We start from the raw sequence: 23316 nt of genomic DNA, 5'->3' as shown, positions 1-23316 counted from the left end.
AGGGCCATTTTTCCCGCAGCTTTGTAAAAGGACCCTTCAATATATTATGTGACTGCCCTAGAGCTAATGACATCCTGTTTTCTGTTCACCTGGATTCCACCCAGTAGTCTGCATTCTTTTTTTTTTTTTTTACCGTGCACCATTCCTCTGGAATTAATTACCAAAACACCATCGCTTAGAAATGTCTTTTCCAAAATTCAAAATTGGTTTGAAAGCCCATCTATTTTCAAATGCCTATGGGTCCTAAATCTGTTGGTCTTTCTACCTCAGCTATTGGTTCCCTGATTCAGCAGCATCTCCACCTCTGCCTGTCTTTCATATATCCTTTATCTTTGCTTTAATCTTTCCTGTCATAACTTTGTAGTTTCTTTCCTACTGCTGAACTGTTTTTATTGTAAACCGCCTTGATGTTATTTATAGAAGGTGGTATATTAAAATTAATAAACCATCTACTATGTTAACTATGTATAATGAATATATATTGTTGTACAGATTTATTTTCTTATCATTGTAACTCACTGTAACTGATCCAGGAACCCTTGGAGATCATGAAGCACGGGATCATCCTTTTCCCAGAGAGGGGATGCCCAGGCTAGCACTCACCCGGACAGTAAAGACATAATGTAAGCTATCTGGGTTCTTTCAGTAGGAAAGTCTCGAGCTTGAAGTTCAAAAATTATTGCACACTGGTTGAGAAAACCCTTCAGTCTTTAGGATTACCATCATATATTGGGGGTGACTTAAGACGGATACCTGACGTGACAGGATCTCATGTCGGTGTTGGATCTGGACTCAAAGCTTGAGAAGGAGCTGCTCTATTGGACGCCGTCATAAGGCCCTGCAGCTGGTCTATGTGGACCTCCAAGGTATGGATGGTGTTGCTCATCTGTGAAAGCTGCAGAGTGTGCTCCTGGAGCGCCTGCAAGATGGGTGATCCCTCCGAGCTCATGGCCTTTGCAATTTGTCAGGCTTTCAAGGCAGAACCTGGGTTTGTGAGCCCTTGGGCTGCTACCGATAACCAGCAGTGGCAGGAGAACCACCCAAACAGGCAGCAAGGCAGACCAAAGTCAGACGGGCACAGGCTGGACTGAAGCAGCTGGACTGGAACAGAAGCAATAAGCAGTAAGCAGGAGAATAGTCCACGAATCAAGCAGAGTCTTACTGGCAGGCAGCAAAGCAGAATAAACCAGGAAACAAGCAGAGTCTTGGGTAGGCAGCAAACAGTAGAATAAACCAGGAAACAAGCAGGGTCTTGGGCAGGCAGCGAGCAGTAGAATAAACCAGGAAACAAGCAGGGTCTTGGGCAGGCAGCGAGCAGTAGAATAAACCAGGAAACAAGCAGGGTCTTGGGCAGGCAGTGAACAGAAGAATACTCCAACAAACAGGCAGGGTCAAAAGCAGGATAAAGAGTAACAGAGTAGCACTGCAACAACACTCACCGACGAGAAGCTCATCAGACGACCTCTGTTGCAAAGGCAACCTAGAAAGTTTTCAAGTGGTTAATAAAGGCAAAATACCAGGGAGGTCACCAGGTAAGGGTGCTGCTTAGTTCCAAAAATCCCAAGACAGTCTGGAAGGCTGGAAGATCTGGACCGGAATTTCTGGAACATGGGAAACAACAAGCAGATAGTCCATCACAGCCACCAGGTCTGACCACCGGGTGGCGAAATGCATGAGAGCATGAAACATGGGCACAATCGTGACACAAGGAAGACAAGACTAAGGGGTCCTTTTACCAAGCTGCAGGAAAAAGGGCCCTGCGCATGGCCATGCGGCAGTGAGCCCTTACCGCCATCCATTGAGGCTAACCCGGCAGTAACTGAGCAGAGCGCAGTAATGCCCAATTACTGCCAGGTTACCACTGCGCAAGCCATTTTTAGGGGTTTTCTTTTTCCCCCAGAAATAGTGTGCACTCAGGACTGGACTACCACTGGTGGCCGTGTCGGGCCGGTAGTAGTCCTAGAAGAGTGAGCAGTAAGCCCACACTGGGATTTCCGCCGCTCTGTAAAAGAGCCCCTAAATGAATAATTTGCTTTGGTCTTCACCGAGTAAGATGTGGTGGGGATAGCAATACCAGACGTGGCAATTAGTGGTGATGAGTTAGAGGAACTGAAACAAATTTCTGTAAACTTGGAATATGTAATGGTGTAATTTGATAAATTAAAAAAATCACCTGGACCAGATGGTATACATCCCAGAGTTCTGATAGAACTAAAAAAATGAACTTGCAGAGCTATTGTTAGTAATATGCAATCTATCTTTAAAATCAAGCATGGTACTGGAAGATTGGAGGGTGGCAAATGTTAACCTGATTTTTAAAAAGGGTTTCAAGGGTGATCTAGGGAGTTATAGACTGGTGAGCCTGATGTCAGTGCCAGGCAAAATGGTAGAGACTATTATAAAGAACAAAAATACTGAACATATTCATAGGCATGGACTAATGAGCGAAAGCCAACATAGATTTCGTCGAGAGATCTTGCCTTACAAATCTGCTACATTTCTTTGAAGAGGTGAATACAAGTATGGATAAAAGTGAGCCAGTTGATATTGTGTATCTGGATTTTTAAAAGGCATTTGAGGAAATTAGAAAGTCATGGGATAGGAGGCAGTGTCCTATTGTGGATTAAAAACTGGTTAAAAGATAGAAAACAGAGCAGGGTTAAATGGTCAGTAGAAGGGTAGATATTGGGGTTCCCCAGAGGTCTGGGCTCGGACCGCTGCTTTTTAATATATAAATGATGATGTAGAAATGGTCGATAACTAGTGAGGTAATTAAATTTGCTGATGACACAAAGTTCTTCAAAGTTGTTAAATCACAAGAGGATTGTGAAAAATTACAAGGTGACCTTACAAGACTGGGAGATAGGGCATCCAAATGGCAGATGACATTTAGGGCTCAATTCTATAAATGGTGCCCCAATTTTGGTGCCAATAAAAATTAGCACTAAACGGTATTCTATAAACGGTGCTCAGAGTTGGGTGCCCTTTATAGAATAACGATTTGCGCCGAGATCTGTGCCCAATTTAAAATAACATTCTTGCGCCATCAGCAGTCCGCTCTCTGCTCCCCCTGTGCCCTCAACCTGGCTATACTTCTGTTGTCAGGTACTTGTGACCTGGATTGGCCACTGATAGACCTTTGGTCTGTCCCAGTATGACAAGACTTGTGCATATGTCTCTGTCATCCCCCATCGTCCTGTATCACTCCATGTATCTCTCTCTCTCTCTCTCTCTCTCTCTCTCTCTCTAGCATCGCCCTGTCTTTCCTCCTCCTACCTGCTTGCTTGCAGCCCACCTGCTGGCACCTGCACTGACCTACTGCCTTCTTGGATGATGGTAATAGCAACAACAAATAGAAACCAGTGGTAGAGCCTTTATCTTGTGCGTGCTACTGCTCGATCTGCCAGTTCTGCCCCTCCAAAACAGAAAGTCTGTGTCAGAGGGTGTGGGACCACCAGAGTCAGCAGCAGTGGGCAGAAGAGAATGACCATGTGCCTGTTTCTTGTTGTTTGCTGTCACCACTGCAGAGCCATAAAGGCAGGGAGCCTGGCAGCTTCACAATTTAATTGGCAACTCTTACACATGTAGGTTTGGAAAATGGGGAGGCTGGAAAATGACACTACTTCCTCATGGAAGTTGCAAAATTGCCACTTTCTTGTAGAAGTGCTGACACCTTCACGTGGTAACTGCTGGGACTTTATATTTGTAAAATGGCTGTTCCCACTGCAGATTCCACCAAAGACATGTGCACTCCAGTTGGTCTTTTAGAAAAAGCTCTATGTCAGCAAATTCTTTTCTAAAATACCATCAGAACTGAGAATGTCCTGATCTAGAATGTCAATCTCAATCCCTCTGATATTGGAAACAATTTAGCCTGTTAAATGGCATTTAACTGGATCTGGCAATATTCAGCGGGGGATAGCCAAGTATCCCCCACTAAATGTTCACGATTAGCAGCTGGGAGATCACTGGCTATCCCGGAATATTCACTGCATAGCCGGCTATTATAACTGGCCACATTGAGCCACTTCAATAGCTGGAATATCTTTGGCTGGTTTAAACTTAACCGGCTATATCTGAATATGAACTTAGGCGGTTATGTTTAAACCACCAAAAATAAACCAGATATTCAATGCTGGTCACTAGACATGAATATCCGGACTGACCACGGGAATTAGCCAGGCTCTCTCTAATGGTCTGAATAGCGGCTCCAATTTCTGCATTCTCAGAAATGTCAAGGCTGGCCCAAAATAGAAAGAGGCAAGGGATGCCAGGGTCTGGAACAACTTCAGGAAAATTGGACGTCCGTTTCTAAAATGGCTAATATAAATATTTAAGGTCAGGCACGTGGATGTGTTGATATTTCACAACATAAATATCTATGCAGATGAACTGTAGATTATTTAGCTGTTAATGCTAAACGTAACCAGCACATGAATATCTATCTTACTATGTATTTCAGAATAAGGCTTTATGATGGAAGATCCTGTTCTCAAATCCTGATGTCTCACTTCCAGCTTGGAGGTCCTTCCTAAAATGCCTTTTTGTGTTTGTATGTGCATGTTTGTCTTTTAGCCCTACTTGATAAGGGAAAAGATGAGTCTGCTTTTCATTGTAATACAGACATACCTAGCTGCCACTTTTACTTAGGCACTCTTTTGTAAAATTACATTCACTGTTTGCCTTTCTGCTTGTTTATAGGAAGAGTTATTTCTTGTAAGTCCTGAATGTTAGTGCTGTTTTGGGATGGCAGGTTTGCCACAGAGGTTCTGACGGTGTTTTTGGCAGTTAGTGACATCTAGAACCTTAGTTTAGTATAATCAGAAAAAGTACACTCCTTTATCAGTGTCTCGTGCTAATCAGGTAGAGGTTAATGGTCAGTTCTGGTAGAGGTTAAGGATTACATGCATAGATTTAAGGGTCACACTTGTGCCTACTCATAGATTATAAATAATAAGTGCTATGTTTTAATTTAATAGAAAAAAAACCCAGAACATTTCAAGTGTCTCCCAGTTAGTGGTATGGTATATAGAGGGTGAGGGCACACTTTTTCACTAGTCTGTAGATTTGCAAACTGCCTGGTGATGGCTCTGCTTCCCTCTCTAATGGCATGGGGTTTCTTTTCTACTGTATTATGTTACAACACATGTTGGAGCATACAGCAGAGAGGGTCAAAGTACACTGCACAAGCAATCCGGAAAAAAAGCACAAAGGGCTGTCAAGCAACACTAGCTGCATGAGTTGTTGCTGAAAATGTGGATGTTTTGGCCCAACACAGTAATGGTCCATTCTGGAAAAAGTGAAATGAGAGACTAGAATGGAGCAGGACCCTGAGAAATCATTCCAAAAAGTCACCTAGGGGTCCTTTTATCAAGCTGCGGGAAAAAGGGCCCTACGGTAATGGCGGGCCTTTTCCTGCATGTCACGGCCCTTTTTAGCGCAGTGGGTAAAAAGCCCCCCAAACAAAATGTCCATGCGGTAAGATAACCTTTACTGTGTGGCCACTCAACGGAAGTCCTTACCACCACCTATTGAAGTGGCGGTAAGGACTCCCACGGTAACCATTTCTGGGTCCCCCCCCCCCCCCAAGAAATGGCATGCGCTGGACCTGGAACTACCACCAACAGCCGCGCTGGGCCAGCGGTAGCCCTGGAATAGCGAGCCATAAGCCTGTATTGGGCTTACCGCCGCTCTGTAAAAGGGCCCCCTAATGTTGCTTGAATTGACCCTTGAGGCAGGTGTTAGTTATGCCAAAACAGAGCCTGTGCCGGGTCATTAATAAAGTATGCTTGTGATGTTCTTGAAGCCCTTTGTGCTTTTTTCTAGATGACATGTTGGACCCTGTCACTCTCCATGATGGCTAAAGAAAACGGTATACTTTAGATACTACTGACATAATTGACCAACGGGCTCATTTTCGAAAGAGAAGGACGTCCATCTTTTGACATAAATCGGAAGATGGCCGTCCTTCTCCCAGGGACGTCCAAATCGGTATAATCGAAGCTCGATTTAGGACGTCTTCAACTACACTCCGTCGCAAGGACGGCCAAAGTTCAAGGGGGTGTGTCGGAGGCGTAGCAAAGGCGGGACTTGGGCGTGCCTAACACTTAAAAAACAAGGACGTCCCTGACGAGCACTTGGACATTTTCACCCAGACCTGTTTTTCTTACGACTAACGTACAAAAAGTTGCCCAAAATGACCAGATGACCACCGGAGGGAATCAGGGATGACCTCCCCTTACTCCCCCAGTGGTCATTAACCCCCTCCAACCCTCAAAAAAAGTTTTAAAAATATTTTTTCCAGCCTCTATTCCAGCCTCAAATATCATACCCAGCTCCATGACAGCAGTATGCAGGTCCCTGGAGCAGTTTTAGTGGGTGCAGTGCACTTCAGGCAGGCGGACCCAGGCCCATCCCCCCTACCTGTTACACTTGTGGTGGTAAATGTGAGACCTTCAAAACCCACCAGAAATTCCACTGTACCCACATGGTCTTTTCTGAGATGGGCGGCCTTAGTTTCCATTATCGACGAAAATCGGGGACGACCATCTCTAAGGTCGACCTAAATTTCACGATTTGGGCGTCCCCGAACGTATTATCGAAACGAAAGATGGACGCCCATCTTGTTTTGATAATACGGGGTTTCCCCGCCCCTTCGCCGGGACATCCTGTGAGGACATCCTCAGGAAAACGTGGGCGCCCCTTTCGATTATGCCCCTCTTAGTGTACCTGAATGTAACTCACCTTGCGCTACTACTGAAAGATGTGAGCAAAATATAAATAAATATGTATTTTGATATTATTTTCATCCCAGCTCTATATATTGATTACACTATATGATTCATACACATGTGAATGAGCATTAGGCATAGTTGTGGTAAGCAAAGAAGAGCGCACAGTTTCTTTTTGGCAGCAGTATTTTCATTACCTTTGGTCAACACTGTGTTCTACTTTATCATCATTTTGGGGGGAATCTGTTTTTTTTTAATATTTGTTGGGAATTCATCAAACACAATTATGTTTTACCATTTAGTTACACCCCCTTTTTAATGTATTTTATGTATATTTTATATATGTAGATTGGTTTTTATTATATACATATTATCATTACTGTATGTAATTTATTTATATCTTTGTATATTTTTTAATAGACCCCTGACGCAGGTGCTTGGTCGCCGAAACACGGCCCATGTCGGGTCCATTATAAGAATTCCTTTTGTCCTGATCCTGAAGGTCCACTTTCGTTTCTTGTTGTACTTGGAACCCTTTTTTCTACCTTGATACTGAAAGAACTCAGTCATGAAATTGCTGACCTGCTGTTAGTAATTTGTAACCTGTCATTTAAGTTGTCCGTAGTACCTGAAGGTTGGAGGGTGGTCAGTGTAACACTGATTTTTTTAAAAGGGTTCCGGGGTGATCCAGGAAATTACAGACTGCTAAGCCTGATGTCAGTGCTGGGTAAAATAGTGGAAACTATTATGAAGAATACAATTACGGAACACATAAATAAGCATGGTTTAATGGGACAGAGTCAACATGGGTTCAGCCAAGGGAAGTCCTGCCTCACGAATTTGCTTCATTTCTTTGAGGGCATGAATAAACATGTCGATAAAGGTGAGCTAGTTAATGTAGTGTATCTAGATTTTAAGAAAGCTTTTGACAAAGTTCCTCATGAGACTCCTGAGAAAATTAAAGAGTCATGGGATAGGAGGCAATGTTCTGGTGTGGATTAGGAATTGGTTATTGGACAGAAAACAGAGGGTAGAGTTAAATGGCCATTTCTCTCAATGGAGGAGGGTGAATAGTGGAGTGCCGCATGGATCAGTACTGGGACCTGTGCTATTTAAAATATTTATAAATGATATAGAAATCAGAATGACGAGTGAGGTGATTAAATTTGCAGATGACACAAAACTATTCAAGGTTGTTAAAACACATGTGGACTGTGAAAAACTGCAGGAAGACCTTAGGAAATTGGAAGACAGGGCATCCAGATGACAGATGAAATTTAATGTGGACAAATTCAAAGTGATTCACGTTGGAAAGAATAATCCAAATCATAGTTACCACTTTGGGGGTCCTTTTGAAGGATGCCCACTGGCTACCTATCCCCTATCATATTACATAGAAACTGCTTTTTCTGGTTTATAAAATTTGTGCTACTGGGATCTTCTTTTCTTTCCACACTCCTCCTTCCTTACAGACCACCTGATCTCTTGTGTTCCTCTCAACGAGCGCTTCTAGGTATTCCATCATTTCATGATAGCTCTTCTACCATTGCACGCCGATCCCTCTTTTCCAAGCAAACCCCCCAACTATGGAATCATTTATCTGAGAGCCTGAAGACCCTGCCCTCTCTATCCCAGTTTAAAACTGGTTTAAAGACCCACTTTTTCTTGGAGGCTTACAGACATTAGCCATGGTTGCACCAGAAATTTTGTATTCCTAGGGACCCTTTTACTAAGCTGTGTAGGCATATATGCGCATCCTACACATGTCAATTTTATACTACTGCCCAGCCACCACGTGGCCCGGGTGGTAATTTCATTTTTTAAACGCGCTAAATGGGCGGTAATTGGCAGTGTTTGTGCGCTGACGATTACCGCCCGGTTAGCGTGTGAGACTTTACCGCTAAGTCAGTGGGTGTTGGTAAGGTCTCGGGCCCAAAATAGACACGCGCCAATTTTTATTTTGCCGCACGTCTATTTTCGGCCCTCAAAAAAAGCATTTTTTGCCGGTGCGCTGAAGAATGGACCTGCGCGCGTCCAATACATGTGTCTACACCAGCGCAGGCCATTTTTTAGCATACCTTAGTAAAGGACCCACTAGTGTTTTTCCATTCCCCCTTCTCTTTGGACCCCTTTTACTAAACTGCATAGGCGCCTACGTGCGCCCAACGCGCGCCAAAATGAAGTTACAGCCTGACTGCCATGTGGCTGTTGAGGTAATTTCATTTTTGGCATGCGTCCGATACGCGTGTCTGAAAAATATTTTTTTTTCTGGCGCGTGTAGTGGACACGCACAGGTCGTTACCACCCAAATTCTTTACCGCTAGGTCTATGGCTAAAAGAGGGCTTTTTTACAGGTGCACTGAAAAATGATTCTGTACACGCCCAAAACCCACGCCTACACTACCGCAAGCCATTTTTTAGCGCGCCTTTGTAAAAGGACCTCTTTCTTTCCTATAAGATATTGTAGTTCCTCCCCTGCTCCTTTTGTATTATTATGTCTTGTTAGCTTATTGTGTATATATTTTTGCTTCTTGTTTTGTCTCTTTTTCTGTTATTCTCTTCCTATTAGATTGTACGCTGCCCAGACGCATGCTTGATGGGTGGGATAGAAAGTCCTTAGTAACTTGATCTAGGTGTCGTAGAAAATATGCTGAAATCTTCTGCCCGATGTGCGGCAGTGGGCAAAAAAGCAAACAGGATGCTAGGAATTATTAGGAAAGGGATGGTAAATAAGACCAAGACTACTATAATTCCTCTGTATTGCTCCATGGTGTGACCTCACCTTGAGTATTGCGTTCAGTTCTGGTCACTGTATCTCAAAAAAAGATATAGTGGAATTGGGAAAGGTTGAAAGAAGAGTGACCAAAATGATAAAGTGGATGGAACTCCCATATGAGGAAAGGCTAAAGAGGTTAGGGCTCTTCAGCTTGCAAAAAAGACAGCTGAGGGGGAGATATGATTGAGGTCTACAAATCCTGAGTGGTGTAGAACAAGTAGAAGTGAATCGATTTTTTTTCTTTGAAAAAGTACATAGACTAGGGGACACTCAATGAAGTTACATGAAAATACTTTTAAAACAAATAGGAGGAATTAGTTTTTCACTCAACGAATAGTTACGTTCTGGGACTCTTTGCCAGAGGATGTGGTAACAGCGGTTAATATATCTGGGTTTAAAAAAGGTTTGGACAAATCCCTGGAGGAAAATCCATAGGTTGCTTTTGAGATAGACATAGGGAAGCCACTGCTTTGTCCTGGGATTGGTAGCATGGAATGCTGCTGCTATTTGGGTTTCTGTCAGGTACTTGTGACCTGGCTTGGCCACTGTTAGAAACAGGATACTGGGCTAGATGGACCTTTGGTCTGACCCAGTATGGCTATTGTTATGTTCTTATGCACTGACAGCATCATTAAATTGCTGCTTACCTAGTGTACCAGAGCTGTAATGCCTCCCCTCTAATTCTACCACCCTAGGCAGATGCCTAGTCATAGTGGCAGGACTGGCCCTGATCTGTCAAGTTACCACTGACAACCCCCATATTAGAAAACAATAATCCTAATATAATGGGTAAAAAAAAAACCCAACACACACACACAAGTCAGAGTTTCAAATGTATGACAGAGAATTAAACCTAGTTTGAAAGTGTTGTCATTTCCTCTGGTGTAATTGCGGAGTTTTCGTTATTCCTGGTACATTTTCAGCACAAGACCTGGCCTTCCCTTATGTAGAAATGTGGAGTACAACTTCATTAAAGTGACTTTGCTCTGTGGTTTATTTCTGCTAGAATTATCAGCCATGCACCATTACAGTGTTAATTTTTAACTGCTTTCCATGTTTACTGTTCAGTTTCAGGCATGCTTGGTTGTGTAAGTAATCTCAGACCACCCAGCTTCACTAACTGCTGTATTTAAATTGTTTTCATTGATACTTGGCAGTAGTCCAGCAACCTAATATCTGTACTTATCAACATCTGGCAAATATTTGATATCAGATCCCTTGCAGATTGCTGAGAGGTTATAATGTTTTCCAGTGTTCCCCCCAGAACGTTTAGCCAGCTGGGTGGCATGAAGGAATAGCCGGGTGGGGGCAGGGGAGTACTGCACAGTATTGTAAATTTTTATGTATTAAAAAAGGAGGACGGAAGACCAAACGACAGCCGGCGTGGTTAAATAGTGAGGTGAAGGAAGCTATTAGAGCTAAAAGAAAATCCTTCACAAAATGGAAGAAGGAACCAACTGAAAATAATAAGAAACGGCATAAGGAATGTCAAGTCAAATCCAAAGCACTGATAAGGAAAGCTAAGAGGGACTTCGAAAAAAAAGATTGCGTTGGAGGCAAAAACACATAGTAAAATTTTTTTTAGGTATATTAAAAGCAGGAAGCCAGGAAAAGAATCAGTTGGACCGCTAGATGACCGAGGAGTAAAAGGGGCGATCAGGGAAGACAAAGCCATAGCAGATTAAATGAATTCTTTGCTTCGGTCTTCACCAAGGAAGATTTGGGTGGGATACTGGTGCCGGAAATGGTATTCGATGCTGACGAGTCGGAGAAACTTAATGAATTCTCTGTAAACCTGGAGGATGTAATGGGGCAGTTCTACAAACTGAAGAGTAGCAAATGCCCTGGACCGGATGGTATTCATCCCAGAGTACTGATAGAACTGAAAAATGAACTTGCGGAGCTATTGTTAGAAATATGTAATTTATCCTTAAAATCGAGCGTGGTACCGGAAGATTGGAGGGTGGCCAATGTAATGCCGATTTTTTAAAAAGTGTCCAGAGGAGATCCGGGAAATTATAGACCGGTGAGTCTGACGTCGGTGCCGGGCAAAATGGTAGACACTATTATTAAGAACAAAATTACAGAGCATATTCAAAAGCATGGATTAATGAGACAAAGTCAACATGGATATAGTGAAAGGAAATCTTGCCTCACCAATCTACTACATTTCTTTGAAGGGGTGAACAAACATGTGGATAAAGGGGAGCCGGTTGATATTGTGTATCTGGATTTTCAGAAGGCATTTGACAAAGTACCTCATGAAAGACTCCAGAGGAAATTGGAGAGTCATGGGATAGGAGGTAGTGTTCTATTGTGGATTAAAAACTGGTTAAAAGATAGAAAACAGAGAGTAAGGTCAAATGGTCAGTATTCTTAATGGAGAAGGGTAGTTAGTGAGGTTCCCCAGGGCTCTGTGCTGGGACCGCTGCTTTTTAACATATTTATAAATGACCTAGAGATGGGAGTAACTAGTTATTCAAAGTCGTTAAATCGCAGAAGGATTGTGAAAAATTACAAGAGGACCTGACAAGACTGGGAGACTGGGCATCTAAATGTCAGATGTCGTTTAATGTGAGCAAGTGCAAAGTGATGCATGTGGGAAAGAGGAACCCGAATTATAGCTACGTCATGCAAGGTTCCACATTAGGAGTCACTGACCAAGAAAGGGATCTAGGTGTCGTCGTTGATGATACGTTGAAACCTTCTGCTCAGTGTGCTGCTGCAGCTAAGAAAGCAAATAGAATGTTAGGTATTATTAGGAAAGGAATGGAAAACAAAAATGAGGATGTTATAATGCCTTTGTATCGCTCCATGGTGTGACCACACCTCGAATATTGTGTTCGATTCTGGTCGCAGCATCTCAAAAAAGATATAGTGGAATTAGAAAAGATGCAGAGAAGGGCAACGAAAATGATAAAGGGGATGGGATGACTTCCCTATGAGGAAAGGCTAAAGCGGCTAGGGCTCTTCAGCTTGGAGAAAAGGCAGCTGAGGGGAGATATGATAGAAGTCTATAAAATAATGAGTGGAGTTGAACGGGTAGATGTGAAGCGTCTGTTCACGCTTTCCAAAAATCCTAGGACTAGGGGGCATGCGATGAAGCTACAATGTAGTAAATTTAAAACGAATCGGAGAAAAGTTTTCTTCACTCAATGTGTAATTAAACTCTGGAATTCGTTGCCAGAGAATGTGGTAAAGGCGGTTAGCTTAGCGGAGTTTTAAAAAGGTTTGGACGGCTTCCTAAAGGAAAAGTCCATAGACCGTTATTAAATGAACTTGGGGAAAATCCACAATTTCTGGGATAAACAGTATAAAATGTTTTGTATATTTTTGGGATCTTGCCGGGTATTTGTGACCTGGATTGGCCACTGTTGGAAACAGGATGCTGGGCTCGATGGACCTTTGGTCTTTCCCAGTATGGCAGTACTTATGTTAAATTAGCCAGGTGGACATTAAAATCAGCCCGGTGGTGCAGCCACTCAGAAGGTCCTGGGGAAATCACTGCTTTCAAATAAAATATTGTTTCCTGCAGCTATATATATATACTAGTATAAAAGACCCGTTTCGGAAAGAAATGAAACGGGCGCTAGACAGGTTTTCCTCGTAGTTTGTATGTTTGAGTGAGTGAGTGAGTGTGTGTGTGAGAGTGACTGTGTGAGAGAGAGAGTGACTGTGCTATTATGTGTCACATAGAGATTGAGACGGGGTGCTTGTGTATCTGTGAGTGAGTGAGTGTGTATGTTTCAGAATGACTGTGTGCGAGTGCGTATGTTGGACAGAGTGAGTGAGAGAGACAGAGTTTTCTCAGAGATACAGTTTGTTTGACAGAGTCTGGTTTCCCCCTTCTCTCTTCCTTCCCCATCCTACCTTTCCCTTCCGTTGGCCTCCCCCCCTCCTTTTCCTCCCTCCCTCTACTGATTGAGTGAGTGAGTGTGAGCCCCCCCCCTCTCGCAGAGTCCCCACCCCCATCTCTCTGGTATGAGGACCCCCTCCCCGCCTCCTTTTCCCTCTGTTAAGCGTTTCTGTCTTCCTTCCCTGACTTCCTCCTCCTCCATGCTTGTGTTATTGTAAGAGATCGGGCAGGCTTTCCATTCCGAAATACCGAGGGGGGTTTCGGGACCTCCTCCAGGTCCTCTGTCGTCACCGCTGTGTGTACCGCCCCGCCCTCGACGTCATCGCTTTGTGACGCGAGGGCGGAGCTACATTTCCCTTTTTTTTGTTGTTGTTGTTGCCTCGCCGGTACTCCTCCGTCGGGAGTTTAGACCTCTGTTTGTTTCTGTTTTTTGAAGCACGATTCTTTTATGGTGATTGACCCGCCCTCGACGTCATAACATTTAGACGTGCTGGACGTCATGACGTTTGGACGCGAGGGTGGAGCTTACAGAGATGGATCCTGAGCTTCAGAGGTTACAAACCCTTCACTGAAGCCACAGAGTCAGCTTCAGAACGTTGAGGCTGGTTTTTATTATATAGGATATAATATTTTTTTTTCTGGAAACAAAGGCATCCTTTTATTAAGGTCCGCAGAAAAATGGCTTGGGGTAGTGTAGGTGTGGGTTTTGGGCGTGCGCCAATCCATTTTCCAGCATGCCTGTAAAAAAAAGGCCTTTTTTAATTTTTGCCAAAAATAGGTGTGCAGCAAAATCAAAATTGCCACACGCCCATTTTGGATCTGCAATCTTACCGACAGCCATTGACCTAGCGGTAAAGTCCCATGCGGTAACTGGGAGGTAATAACCTACGTGTGTCAAATGCCACTTGGCGAGTGTCCAATACGCGCGTCTGAAAAATAAAAATTATTTTTTGGCTGCATGTATCAGAATGTGTGGCAAAAATGAAATTACCGCAAGAGCCATGTGGCAACCGGGCGGTAACTCCATTTTGGTGTTCTTTGGGTGCACGTAGACGCTTATGCGGCTTAGTAAAAGGCCCCCAAAGTGTGGTAGTTATAAGTGAATCTAGTGGTTCTGTTGCTCAACTGGGCTGCTGGTTAATGATTCAAATGTGTATTTCATTTTCTGTTTTAAATTCTGCTATAAAAAAACAGAGTGGGAAGTGGACCAATGACTTCAGGCCATAGAGACTGAGATGGTATATAGAGGAGTAAACTTTATAGTAGACTCGACACAGTACTGTGTTTCGGCCACGTTGTTGAAGAAAGAGACAACTTGTAGTTTGACTATACTTGAGCTTTACGATCTAGGAGGTCCTTTTTGAGACCAAAAAGTATTGGATACTTCTTTGTTATACTTCTGTGTGTATCACCTAAGATGGACAAGTATTTAATCATTTTTTACACCATTCAAGACTCCTGAGGCAGGCCTGTGGCCGAAACACAGTACTGTGTCGAGTCTACAATAAAGTTTACTCCTCTATATACCATCTCAGTCTCTATGTCCTGAAGTCATTGGTCCACTTCCCACTTTGTTTTTTTGCATCTTTACCCCGTGGGATTTAGCGTTCATCCACCTTGTGGAGACCCTACCCCATTTAAATTCTGCTATGACATCTAGAGACTGCACTGGATAGTTTTCTTATGGTTGCTAAATGTAGTGCCAACTAATATCTGTTTTTGTGGGACAGTGAGTGGCATCCTGTGGTTAAATCCTACAATCCATCCTTTGAAATTTGCAGTGAAGAATCCTTTGTCAAATTTAAGCCCCTATTGAACACACATTTTTTTTTCTAGAAGCACTTGGCGGAGGAATGTGCGCCCACTGAAAAGTCAGTGTGGAATGTACATAAATTTTGAGAAATAAAATTTGTTGTACCACAAGAGATCAGCAAGACTGGTCTTTTATTAGTACTGCATAATATTTCTTGTTAATAACAAGGAGGAAAGACTGGGAGAGAAAGCTCTCTTCTGCCCAGACCTCCTGAAGTTTGGCAATCCAAATGCATCTGTTTATACCCTTAATTAATCATCTACTCAGAATTCCATAGCGTCAGCAAAACATCTTTTTTAGAATGCTGAATTTAATCTAAGCAAATATGCTAAAAGTCTAAAGTATAAAGACATAGTACAATGAAAAAAGCCTATCACATAGTTTTTCTCAAATACATTTAATAATAGACTAACTCCCAGATCTACCTCCCCACACCAGAAGTTTCAACAGGAATCTAGGCCAAAATATCAGCCTGCCTGTCTGACATTGCTGCCTGAATGTCTCACTGCCATCTGAAACTAAAAATGACCAAGACTGAGCTTCTTCTTCTCACCCCTAAACCAACCTCTCCTTGTCCCCTGTTCTCTATCTCTGTGGATAATACTCCCATCCTCCCTGTGTCATCAGCTCGTAACCTTGGGGTCATCTTCGACTCCTCTCTCTTCTTCTCTGTACATAGTCAACAGACTGCAAAAATCTGTCATTTCTTTCTTACAAAATTATATATGTCATTTCTTACAAAAATATTTTTATTTTTGTAGCACCGGAGTGTACCCAGCAGTAATCAACACTGCCCAGTTAGCGTGGGAGCCCTTACCGCCACCTCAACGGGAGGCAGTAAGGGCTCTCACTGAAATTGCCATGTGGCAAGTGCTTTACTTGCCACATGGCCATTGCCTGCAGGAGAGACTTTCTTTTTACCCGCTGCTATAAACTGCCTTATTTCCTGTGATAAATGTTTTATCCTTCACAGGTGCAGTTCACGTTTCTCTCTGTAATAAGAGGCAAATTGTCTCCTTATTTCAACAGTTCTACCAATCTCATACACTGTTTACATTCTGTTCTACTTTTACACCCAACATGTCAATATGGAATCAAAGTGGGTTAAAGTGTGTAAGTAAATAATTTTACTAGACTAAAAGATGAGTTTTTGAAACTGTCTGAAATATCAGATTTGCTGCAATATTCTACAGGAGTTGTAACCAATTGTAATATTCTAGCACATTCCTACATACAAAGAGCTACAATAATCAATCTGAGATATATATATCTTAAACCAATAGGCAAAAATGTTCTGGGGAAAAAAAAGGAAAGAGCTAATTTCCCTTAGCTGACAAAGCTTAAAATGTTTTCCTGCTTAGGAATACATTGGCATCTTTAGCGTTTAGCGCGTGCCTATTTTTAGCGCGTGCAAAAAACGCCAGCACACCTATGCAAAAGACCCTCTTATTCTCTACCTGGCAAGGGTCTATTTGTGTTCAGTGTTTGCAACCAAAACCAGGTACATCTGGAGTTTCTATTTACGCATCTGTAATAATCCAGCTTCTTCAGTTTCTCAATAGGCATATTGATGCTCTAGGTTCCACTGTAGTATTTATTGTGTTGCATTTTCCTAGGTAGGGTCCTTATTATGTTACTTCTGTAAGTTAGTGGTGCGAGCCCCCAGGCAGCCGCCTATACTGTGAGTTCTGTGCACAACTGTCTCAGAGTTCCTTTTACAAAGGTGCGCTAGCGGATTTATTGTGTGCTATTATAATGGCAGAGTTTAAGTTATGAGATACTGTGACTATATTTTAAAATGTCAGTGTTTCCAGAGTTTCCATAAGTGTGTGTGGGGTTTATATTGATGCAGGGCAGCTGTTGGGCAGAGTATTTACTTAGAAATCCATCATCAAGTGCACTTTAAGGCATTATTTAAGAGTATGCCAAGCACTACTCACACCTGTATGCCTAGTGCCCCCCCATGTTATATCTGCCCCCCCCCAAAAAAAAATGTCAGGTCCAGCTACATCACTGTAGACCATCATGCAGTTTTCAGTAATTCTATCCCATATCTGGTCTGCCTTCTGCCCTGCTATGTGCCTCTCATAACTCTCTGTTCCTCACAGGCCTCTTTCGTTCTCTTCTTCCACCATCTCATCCATGCCTAGACATTTCCCCTCTAAGTCTATAAAACTTGTGTGTGCAATTTAATTGAATAACAAGCCAATTAGTGTTGATAATTGGCTTTTTAACAAGCAATTATTGCTACTGATTAGATTTAATTGGAACTTATACATTTAGCCACAGGATCTATGCCTAAATTTTACGTGTGAGTAAAAAAAGGGGGCACAGAAATGAGAGGGTCATGGCTGGAATGGGGGCATTCCTCGCATTTATGCATGTTGTTGTAGAATAACTGGAATATACGCCTAATTTCTGTGCGTACCTTTGCACCACATTTCAGTTGGTGCAAATGCCAGCGCCAGGCATAAGCAGTTTTTTTCGGTGCCATATATAGAATCATGGGAGCCAACTTTTCAAAATGATTGGGAGGTGCTAAACACAATGGAAATTCTCTCTCCCTGGACATAGTTAAGGAATTTGTTCCATATTGGGGGTGCGCAAGCACCCACAGAGCTGGCTCCTGTGTATAGAATTCACCCATTCACATGACTCTGGCCTTTCCCTCTGGAATTCTCTCCTACAGTACATCCATCTCAACAGTTCTTTCCCTTGGTTTAAAAAAGCTGTCAAAACTTGGTTCTTTGAATATGCGTTTGGCACTACCTCCAGTGACAGAGTAGTTCAGCCTGTCCTGGGCTTCCTCATCCTTCTCTCCTCCCCTTCTTCTGTTTGCCTGTTCTTCCTCCTGTTTTTACTTAGTGTACATTTCCTTAAGTGTTTTTGTTATTATAATTTCAATGTTTTTATATTGTGAAGTTCAACACAAGCTGCATTATTTGATATACATAATAATGAGGTGTTTTGCATACTTTGCATCTCATGTATCCCATGGTAGCTTAAACTAATGTATATTATAGTAATATAAAAATTAAGGAGATATCAAACCATGAGCATCAATGCATCCGATAGTGGAAAACCTTAATGTTATTTATTGAGGAAAAGGCCTCGAGAAGCCCCCAGCCTAAATATAGCTTCGGGGACTGGACTTCCTCATCATTGGCCAAAAAACCTCTTTTGTACAACTTGTCTATTAAAGTAAATTAATTTGCAAAGTTACTTAGCTTTCATAAATTGTTATTTTATGCTTGTGCAGGTCTTTCTTCACACCACGACCACGACCTACGATGGCCGCCGTTTCGGAAACCTGCCTCAGGGTTCTGTGGTCCGTGTGTTAACCTCCGCACTAGTCAAGCATGCTCTTGTCTCTTAAGGCTGCCTCCGGGGCCCCACCGCCCCCCCCCCAATCGCTACTCAGGCCAGCGGCGCCGCAGTCCCCGGTTTCCACCTTCCCAGCCCCGTCGACAGCCCCCCTCCATCCGCCACTGGGCCCCCTGCATTCAAATCGGCAGCACTCACCTCTGTGTGAAAGTGCAGTGGCAGATCGCCTCCCTTCGGGCCTTCCCTCCCTGTATCCCGCCCTTGTGGAAACAGGAAGTTACATCAGATGAGGGCAGGACACAGGGAGGGAAGGCCCGAAGGGAGGCGATCTGCCGTTGTGCTTTCACTCGGAGGTGAGGCGCTGCTGATTTGAATGCAGAGGGCCCGGTGACGGATGGCTGTCGACGGAGCCGAGGGCGGGTGGGTGAGACCAGGGACTGCGGTGCCGGGCCCCCCCTTCTCGGCGGCCCTGGTCTTTAGCATATATCGTTCAACTTTAATAAAAAATTATTATGGACCATCAGCACAGAGGACAATCAACAACTGTAGTGAGACCAGCTCACAATGTTGCAAATGCCACCAGATGTGCTATTATTTCAGTCATAGGTCCAATGTTAGAAAGTGCACTGTGTATTAATATCCCAAATAAAATGAAAATTCAGTGCTACAAAGCTCCAGTCTTCAATGCTGGTGCAATACCAGCATTGAAGTCTTGAGTTTTGCAGTATTGCACCAGCGTTGAAGTTGTAACATTCTGCCAACTTTGAAGTTTTGTACCATGATTGACACTAACATAATTTCTTCTGTTTGACCTTTTTGAGCATTGAATTTTCATTTTATTTGGAATATTAATACACAGTGCGCTTTAGAACGTTGGACCTATGACTGAAAAAATAGCATGTCTGGTGGCATTCGCAACATTGTGAGCTGATGACCCATAATCATTTTTTATTAAAGTTGATTGAATTTGTAATCTGCTTTGATACTGTGAGTGTTGTGTTTTCACTGCAGGGAATATTTTGTCATTGCATCTTTAGCATATATCTGACACTGATGGGCTGATGATTAGAAGCAAATACAGGCGCCAGAGGCTGTTAGCGACATACTAGCACCTGCATTTGCTACTGCACCATGATCAGAGCCAAGCGCATGAAATTTTTATTTTCGGATGCGTGTATCGGACACGCGCCGTGTCATTTGACATTTGAGAGCAGTGAGAACTAAGGCAGACTTCTACAGTCTTCGTCCTGCAAATTGCAAAAGACCGATGAAGATTCGGCAACTCCAGTATTGGGAAAACAAGGCTAATACCAGAAAGACTTCCATGGTCTGCATCCCGTAAATAGCAAAAGACACATAAAGATTTAGCAACTCCAGTATTGTATTTCACTTTATTATCATATGCTCCGAGTAAGGATGTTGTACAAGTCATGGGGGAGGAGAAGACATCTTAATTATCAAGTTAGATACTGTTGCAATACTTTGTTTATAACATATGTTGTCCCAAGATCCCATCATACTTAACTGCCTATATGTGATTGACATGATGGCAAATTGCCAACCAGTGTTTAAACTTGAATAACTATAACCTGCACAGAGTGGCAGGTGTGGCTCTGGTCGTCTTGTTGGGCAGACTGGATGGACTATGCAGGTCTTTATCCGCTGTCATTTACTGTGTTATTGTGTTACTGTGTGTTATGACTGGAGGCAGTTCAGTGAGTGATTGGTTTACTGCCAGAAAGTTCTGATCATCCCAAATTTCATCAGAATTTATAATTCTGATATTGATAAATTAGTAAAAATTAAAGGACTCTTTTACTAAAGCTTAGCTTGCACTAACGGATATTAGCTTGTGCAAAGTGCCACCTGGCCCATAGATATAAAATAGGATACACAACATTTAGCAAGCTAAGTTTTAGTAAAAAGGCCGCCAAAAGATTAAGGGGGGTCTTTTACTAAAGCTTAGCTTGAGTTAACTGCAGCAGGACCCATAGAAATAAAATAGGCCCTGCTGCAGATAACTCGAGCTAAGCTTTAGTAAAAAAAAAAAAAAACTTTAAGAGAATTTAAAATTATCGACCAATTTTTAAAATATATATCTTAGGGGTCCTTTTACTAAGGTGCGCTGAAAAATGGCCTGTGGTAGTGTAGGCACAGGTTTTGGGTGCGGTCAGAATCATTTTTCAGTGCACGTAAAAAAGGCTTTTAAAAATAGTTTTGCCGAAAATGGACTTGCGGCAGAATGAAAATTGACGTGTTCCATTTTGGGTCTGAGACCTTACCGCCAGCCATTGACCTAGCAGTAAAGTCTCACGCGGTAACCGGGCGGTAAGGACCTATGCGGCCAAATGCCACTTGGCGCACATCCGATACGCGTAGTAGAAAATAAATTTTTCAGCTGTGCATATTGGATGCGAGGCAAAAGTGAAATTACCGCAACAGCCACACGGTAGCCATGCGGTAACTCCATTTTGGCGCGCGTTGGGCATGTGTAGACAATTACGCGGCTTAGTAAAAGGGCCCCTTAGTTTATAAAGACAGCGTAAGTGCCTATTGTCTTTATAAAATAGGCTTTCAGAACTAGCCCTAACAGCACACAGATTCTCTCACACAAATTTATACCTCTTCCAAAGAAGATGTAAATGTGTGCTTGTAGTCTACGCATGTATATAGGATATTTTTAAAAATACACATCTGTATCACACCTCTACTCCTTCATTGCTCAAACCACACCTTTGGGAATTCCTACATATGGCACATGAGTAATCAAGTACTATGTGCATATTCAGAAAAAGCATGAAACATGCAGGGGTCCTTTTACTAAGGCGTGCCGGGAAATCGCCTGCGCTGGTGTAGGTCTGTGTTTTGGACGTGCGCAGGTCAATTTTGCAGCACACTTGTAAAAAAGGCCTTTTTTGTGGCTGATAACGGACGTGCGGCGAAATAAAAATTGGCGCATGTCCATTTTGGGCCTGATTACCACCACCCATTGACTTAGTGGTAAGGTCTCACTTGTTAACCGGGTGGTAATCATCAGCACATACACTGCCAATTACTGCCCAGTTAGCACTACACGGTAGAAAATAAAAAATATTTTCCAACGCGCGTATCAGACGTACGTAAAAAATGGAATTACCGCCCATGGCACGCGGTAGCCAGGCGGTAGTTTCAAATTGACGTGCATTGAATGCGCATAGGCGCCTACGTGCCTTAGTAAAAGGGCCCCACAGTTTGCTAACAAAATGGCTAACCCATACCGGGGGGGGGGGGGGGGGTATAAAAGAAATCTAAATAAACGAGGCCTCAGAGCTCAAATAGCAATTGATCTGACCAACTGTGCCAGTCTTTCCCAAAGGGATTCCCAGCTGTTATCAATGACCTCATTAAGGGGTCCTTTTACAAAGGTGCACTAGCATTTTTAGTGTGTGTGTCAAATATGCGGACGCTAAAAACACTAGCACACCTTTGTAAAAGGCCCCCTAAATTATTTATCTCCAGAAAAAAAAGAGAGCAACAAAAGAACTCCAAAAACAGAGAAAATATTTGCTCACCAAAAAAATGGAGAAAAATAATTTCATGAGGCCAATGATAATACCTGGGAATCCCTTTGGAAAAAACTGATGTTTGGTCAGCCCATTGCTAGAGTGGAGGAGTGGCCTAGTGGTTAGAGCACTGGTCTTGCAATCCAGAGCTGGCCGGTTCAAATCCCCCTGCTGTTCTTTGTGATCTTGGGCAAGCCACTTAACACTCCATTGCCTCAGGTGCAAACTTAGATTGTGAGCCCTCCTGGGACAGAGAAATAGCCAGTGTACCTGAATGTAACTCACCTTGAGCTACTACTGAAAAAGGTGTGAGCAAAATATAAATAAATAAAATATTTGAGATCTCTTTTATTTAGGGGTCCTTTTACTAAGCCGCGTGTGCCAAAATGGAGTTACCACCTGGCTACCTCGTGGCTCTTGCGGTAATTTCATTTTTGGTGCGCATCCAATACGCGTGGCCGAAAAATAGTTTTTATTTTTGGACGTGTGTATCGGACGCGCGCCAAGTGGCATTTGACACTTGTAGGTCATTACTGCCCAGTTATAGTGTGAGACGTTACCGCTAGCAATGGCTGGTGGTAAGGTTGCAGACCCAAAATAGATGTGCAACAATTTTGATTTTGCAGCACATCCATTTTTTACAGGCCTGCTGAAAATTAGATCAGCATGCGCCGAAAACCCGCGCCTATACTACCACAAGCTATTTTTCAGCGTACCTTAGTAAAAGACCCCGTAGATTTTGAGATTTTTTTTTATAGCCCCCCCCCCCCCCCCCTCACACACATACACACATTTTGGATTAGCTTTTTTGGGGATAGTTTGAAAGTTTGCTACCCCTTATGTATGTTTTATGTGCATATTCAGTCATGCTATTTTCCTGGTGTAAAACCTGCTTCAGACATGGAAAATGCTTTATAAAATTATCTCCATGTTGTTCATGTTGATTCTTAATAGACATGGCAGTTAATCTGTTAAAGGCTGATATTCAAATGATTTATGCTTTTAACTTTGAGAGTTAGACTCTTAGGGCCATGTTATAGGCGTGTTAACATTTTTAACGCGCTTTAACCATGTATGCACGTTAACTGTGTACGTGCCTACAATATCCCTAAGGGCGCCTACACGGTTAGCGCACGCGCTAATTGTAGGCGTGTTAAAAATGCTAACGCGCCTTAGTAAACAGGGTCCTTAAATTGGCCTCTTTGAAAATTCACTAGACTGAGTGCCTAAATTAATTTTCAAAATTTCACTTAGGTTCCTAACTTTAGGGGCCT

At 42.8% G+C, this 23316-nt stretch overlaps 1 protein-coding gene and 1 long non-coding RNA gene across 3 annotated transcripts in view; both read left to right on the top strand.

Moving 5' to 3' along the window:
• Positions 1 to 23316, top strand: part of ZDHHC14 (zinc finger DHHC-type containing 14) — a 406180-nt gene that overhangs the window by 345027 nt on the left and 37837 nt on the right. The gene's annotated exons all lie outside the window — the stretch shown is intronic.
• Positions 2600 to 17794, top strand: LOC115466838. The gene is made up of 4 exons (XR_003941603.1): positions 2600 to 2610; positions 2675 to 2678; positions 5959 to 5964; positions 17677 to 17794. It is a non-coding gene; the product is annotated as an uncharacterized LOC115466838 (long non-coding RNA).

Source organism: Microcaecilia unicolor, chromosome 3 (genome assembly GCF_901765095.1).
Source record: "Microcaecilia unicolor chromosome 3, aMicUni1.1, whole genome shotgun sequence".
Taxonomy (NCBI): Eukaryota; Metazoa; Chordata; class Amphibia; order Gymnophiona; family Siphonopidae; genus Microcaecilia; species Microcaecilia unicolor.
Note: the sequence above shows the minus strand (reverse complement) of the source record. Positions and strands in the feature narration are given on the sequence as shown.